This window comes from Passer domesticus, chromosome 1 (assembly GCF_036417665.1).
Source record: "Passer domesticus isolate bPasDom1 chromosome 1, bPasDom1.hap1, whole genome shotgun sequence".
Taxonomy (NCBI): domain Eukaryota; kingdom Metazoa; phylum Chordata; class Aves; order Passeriformes; family Passeridae; genus Passer; species Passer domesticus.
Window position 1 is genome coordinate 103,918,163 of NC_087474.1, and position 6,000 is coordinate 103,924,162.

Below are 6,000 nucleotides of genomic sequence, written 5' to 3' on the forward strand. Positions count from 1 at the left end.
CTAACTTTTTTCCTTAAATGTAAAGGTAGTGGTGTGATATTCTTCTACTAGTAGCTTCATTTAAATTTCTCTTCTCTTCCACTAAAAACCCCTCCTCCAAACCCCAAAATAAGCAAACAAAGCCCCTGAGCTTTTATGTGATTTGTAGAGTATCCAGGCTTGGTTGAGAGCCAGTTTCTGAACAGGTATAGTATACTTGTAGAAATGTATCTAATTTTTTTTTTCATACAAATGTTCTAATTCTGATAAGGTTATCACTGTGTTCATTTAAGTAAGTAACTGAACAGTCTTCTCTGTTCTATTTTTAATTAAAAAATAAATAAAATAGATATTTCAGCAATGAGAAGTAACATGGATTGCAAATGAACAAATATAATGAATAAATTTATTTGGTTAAAATAAAAACAAACTGACATACAAGATTCTTGATTTTTTTCTGAACTTACATCAAGATTTTTCTCAAATTTTTGCCTAGTGTCTGCATAGACATAAAAAAATCAATGTGCAATTGCATTACTTTTGATTTTTCTAGGATGGTGCATTTAGGAGAATTTGTTTCCATGAGAACAGATTGCTGAGCAAATAAGCCAGCTTACGTGTTAAGAGACTGATCAATGAACTGGATTTTTTTGAAGGCAAAATGTCCTGCATTGAATGGCTACACAGATTACAATAAACCAGCTAAGTTCAGGGATACATCAAGAGGACTTTTGTTTACTTTCAGTGTTCATGAGGACTGTATTATGACTTAACCAAAATCCTGGTAGAGAAGTCTGAATACAGGGCAGCCCTGGTAGTCTTATTTCTAAGGAGTGCATGCCCACTATTTTTCTCTGTCTAAACACAGTTTATGTTGGAGCTGGAATAATTTTATGTGTTTGTATTAAACTACACCATTGAGTTGCTGGCTGGAACTTAACATAATTATTCAAAACTCTAGATGGACCTGTCTACTTTTGGAAAACAATTATTGCATGTCAAACCTGGGAAAAACTGAATGACAATTCTTTTCTCAATGAATTTTTTTTTTCCAGTTGCATTTGACTTTTTTCTTCTCTTGGATAGATGGTATTTTGCCTTGTGGATCAGCAGGAAAATGTTTAAAGCTAAGGATGTTTTTTTCCAAGCCTTTTGTTTTAGGACTTTATCCCAGAAGCAATCTCTTCTGATGATGTAAATGTATCATGCAAGTGACCAAGAACACACTGGACAGTAGGTTCTTCAGTCTTTGGGGTTTATTGTTACAGGACATACTCTGTACAGTTGCTATGCAACTTCTGTGTGGGAGTCTTTTGTGAAATCTGCTTCCTTCAGCAGTAGTTTCCTTTAGAATTAAAGCACAAAGTACATATTTTTATCAGACTCTCTATTACCAGAGCATAAGATAGAGGAGAAAACTACAGATTAGCAACTGTGCAGACTTTTATTTTAAAAATGTGTGTTTGGAAGCAAAGGAATAATGTATTGATTTGCAATGTGGGTCTTAGAACTGTGAGCATTTCAAAGATGTAGATGCATTTTGTAACTTTCTAATGTAATTTATAAAAATATATATTAAAAATATAATATGCATATAATTTCAGGCATTGTGATGATAGCAATTTACAGATGAGCAAAAGCTCCTAGCATATTAATGCAACATTGGCAAGTAATTATTCTTTAAAATGTATATTAATCACTGGTTATTATGAGTGCAGTGTGGATTTTTTGAAGCCTGCATAGTTTTTGATTATACATTCTCATTTGCTTCTAGTTTTAATGGCCCTTGTATATTCTGATCCTTGGAAATAGTTGATTTTAATAATTAGTAAAATCATCATAAAAGCCTATTAAGCAGGGAACAAATTGAGAACAAATGCACTGTAAATGCATTGCAGAATCCTCCCTTATTTCACAACCTTTTTTCCGCTTTTTGCATGGTTTGATTTATTAATCAGAAATATACCACCAGTTGCTCTTGATGTCTGAGATAGAAATCATGCATATGATGGGCAATCAAGTGTATGTTATTTGGTTGAATACAGTTTACAGACCCCCTTTCCATGTGGAAACAAGGAAGGATCCACAGTGGATCCAAGTGAAGGATCCACCAGCCTTCTGCAGTTATATACATCTGTAATGTCCATCCATAGATATTGTAGTAGACTATAGATAGTATTGTATAATATAGGTATTGTAGTAGTCAAGACAGAACATGTCTTTCTCATATAACTTTATGTTTTTGCACATGGTGAATTGAAACCACTGATCAATAGCCCACTGAGTCAATAGATAATATTTGAATTTTTCTCCTTTCGCTCAAATGTTAAATGTATATGCCTAATGTACATGTAAATGTGTTAAATGTAAATGAACAATTAATGCAGGTAATTAATATGTAATAATCTATGTTTTCTAATTGTTATAATCTAGGCAAGAATTGTGCCTGATCTGCTGTTACACATGACATCAGTTCTATGAAGACCTGTGACCTTGAAATGAAAAAATGAGACTGTGTGAAGGTCTTTTACTAGGTTCTGGAGGCAAAGGTATAGAAAAATAAAGATTTCTTCCCTAAATTACTAAAACTTCTGTAATGAACAATGCTATGTGAATGTTCTGGTCTTGATTTCTAAGTTCAATCTGTGTGAAAATTCAACTAAATATGTTAACATATGGAAGTCAACTGACCGTTGCATTGCAACGCAATACATTGCTAGTTTGATTACTAACAGTCTTTTGTTTATGTTCAGTTTGCCTGACTTAATAGTTTTGAAATTCTGTTCTATTCAAATTTTTAGTAAAGGCAATAGAGACAGCCTACTTGGTTTCACTAATGGAATATTTTGCCTGATAACATAGTTGTGTTCTACAATGGAATGACTGCATCACTAGACAATGGAAGAGCTACTCATCTACCTGTACTTCAGTGAGGATTTTGATATAGTTTCCCCTGTAACATTCTTGTTCCTAGATTGGAGGGTTATGAGTTTGATAGTATTGCCAGATGAATTATTTGCACCTGGTGCTTTATAGTTTTATAACTTTATAGATTCAGATTCCAAGTATTTTAAAAACTGCTGGGAGTTATATTTGGTTATGTTGCAATTTACTTTATTAATATTTCCAGATATGGCCCACCACTGTCCAAGCATTATTTTTCATCACCAGCTCTCTCATCACCCCTGTGGTATTATAGTTCTCAAGATTGACTGCAACTTTCCCGTGATGATTTGTTAAGAAGAGAAACACATTAGAAGCAGAGTGAGAGACGCAGGCTCAAGCTGTTATAAATTTGGAGTCCTTACACAACATGGAGCCTTAAGAAAGTGGTATCCTGGATTATATTTCACAGTCCTTTCAAGTATTTCAGGTTGTATTTGCACAGTGCTAGAAATATATTTATATGTGAACTGAGGAAGTTCAGTGGGTGTCAGACTGGCAACAGGTAAATTTTAGAGATGAAAAGGGGAGAAAAAAGGATTGCGCACCTCTATTATCAAGGATTACAGCTCAAGAAAAAGAGAAGTAGGAGGGGGGAGAAAGAGAAAGGATTTATGTCTGAAACAAACAATAAATAACTAACCTAAACTTTAGGTCATAATCATTCTTGGATCCCCTCCAGATGTTTTGAGAAGATTCAGGTTTTCCTTTTCCTGAAGGTTTTGTAGGCTAGAAAGGTTTGAGTCTTAGATAAGTATTTCTGACAGGAATACATTTTGTGTTTGACATCCAGATAGCTTTATTGACAGCTGAAGATTCTGAATTTAAATTTTCACTTTCAGTGTTATGTATGTTGTTTAGCTAGAGAATGAAAAAGTATGATTTCATATTATGTATATGTGGATTATTATCTACATATGGATGTATTGGTTATACAGTGAAAATGATAAAACTGACTGTAATTCTGAAAAATAAGTGCTCTGAAATGTCATGCTGATAGATAAGGTTAAAGTCTGCTCTCCTAAAATCCATGGCTGCTGTCCTTCATTTTGCCTTGGTCCCTCCTCTTAGGATCTTGAAATCTACCACTGCACTGATCATTGAACCAAAGTTGGCCTAGACTTTCGCACTCGCAAACAGCCATTCCTTTTTCCTGACTAGCAGAGCACCCTCTCTCCTCCATCACCTGTGTTGACTCCTGTCATCTATACCACAAAGACGATCTCTGACTCCTGTATCACAAAGCTGCTTTGAGTGGTCTCTATAAATCTCCTAGGTTTTTGTGTCCCATATTTTTTGTGCTTCCAGCAGATATAGCAGATATCAGGTGGTTAAATATCACTGGGTATTTACAGAGCAGTGCATGAAAAATGATACTAGATACAAGTGAATATAATGACCATGATGATTGCCATTATTTTCATACAAAGTAAAGAGCGCACACAAATAATAATTATACTAGATTCGGTATGAGTTTATGGAAAATTGATTTTACTAAACTAGCTGTATGTAATTTTATAAAATGCTAACTATTATAAATGCTAAGTATTAAATTAGTTTATATTTTATTAAATTATGGTAATTAAATATATCTAATGAATTTTGCTTACTGCACAATGTTTCTATTAAGAATCTGAATTGGCATGAAAGAAAAATAGCATATATTAAATGGACTGAATGTGGATTAGATAATATATCCCAAAACAGAATGAGCAAAGAGCCGTCAACTATTGATGTAAATGGGAATGCTGTGGTCTTATGTTCTTTTTCTCCAAAATCACTGACATCAAACCTTCACTGATAAATGTGAATGTGTTACAAAATAGAAATTTTTATTACTTAAGAGGACACAGTACTTGTGCAATGGTTTTTTTTTTTTTTGTTCAACTACAAGTATCTTACTTTTTACCATTACGGGTTGTATGGTCATACACCATTAATCAAGTTGCTACTTATTCTGCAGCTCCTGCTTACTGGATTAATTATTGAAAAGTGTTTGTGGAAAGCTGTAAGAATAAATATATTCTAAAAAGCTTAGTATTATTATGTAAGTTTCAAAAGTGATATACCACACAAATTAACCTGAAACATAATAGAGTGATGAGCACTTGGAAATGCAAAGAAAGTAAGCCCTGGTGAAGAACCTGTGGAAGAGTAATGCCCAGAAATGGACTGCAATAAAAAACTATCCACTATTATTACAAAGAGTAAACTAGCATAAAAAAGCAATGAGGAAATATTGGTTATGTCTATATTAAGAAGAGTTTTGGGTTCAGATGGAACTGAAAAAATTGTGGGCATCATGATCAAACTATTTCTTGAATATCTGTACTTAATATACTTTATGTGGAAAAATATTCATTTTGGGATTCTGGTTGTAATCTCCATTTTTTTCACTCTTGCTTCCCTATGGTACCAACCAAAGTAGTTTCATTTTAACGGCACTAACGTTTTAATCTGCCTTCACCTCCCATTGGAAAATTTAAATTAAATAAATCATTTAAACATTTTAGTAGTTGTTATTGCACTATCATATTCTACTTATGCATTTCAGCTTGTCAAAGAATGACGGGATGTTATGGGTGTTTTAATGAAAGACTATATTAAAAATTCCAGAGTAATGTAAAACATATTGCAAATGAGTTAAAAATTAAAGGCACTTCATATCCTTTATTGCATTCCTACAGTTTAGCTTGTTTTCAAACTAACAGCTGATAGTATGTGATGGGAATACAGAAATCAAGCTGATTTATCAAATATGCTCAGACACCAGAGATTTACTGTTTCCTTTTACACTGCACTACAACAGTGATTTTCATATGTATATATATATATCTGCAGTTGTGTCAATATTTAGAAAAATTTCAACTAGATTTAACAAGTTGCACACAATTATATACATATTCATATTTGCATTTTAGCTACACAAATGCAATGCAAAAATATCAATCTGCCTAAGGAAGAGATGACCTTGAATTGCAGATTGCACATAGACATTGCAGTTAATCTCAAATAACTATCTTGGTACAGCTGGAAAGATTTGCAAGAGACAGGCACCACAAACCACCTTTAAAAGCA

At 33.2% G+C, this 6,000-nt stretch overlaps 1 long non-coding RNA gene across 1 annotated transcript in view; it reads left to right on the forward strand.

The window, feature by feature from the left end:
- LOC135307778 (uncharacterized) overlaps positions 1-5,711 on the forward strand; it is a 29,194-nt gene extending 23,483 nt beyond the window's left edge. The window contains exons 8-10 of the long non-coding RNA XR_010368424.1: positions 1,128-1,212; positions 2,413-2,528; positions 3,110-5,711. This is a non-coding gene — a long non-coding RNA (uncharacterized LOC135307778). The remainder of the gene's footprint in view (positions 1-1,127; positions 1,213-2,412; positions 2,529-3,109) is intronic.
- Positions 5,712-6,000: the final 289 nt, after the last annotated feature.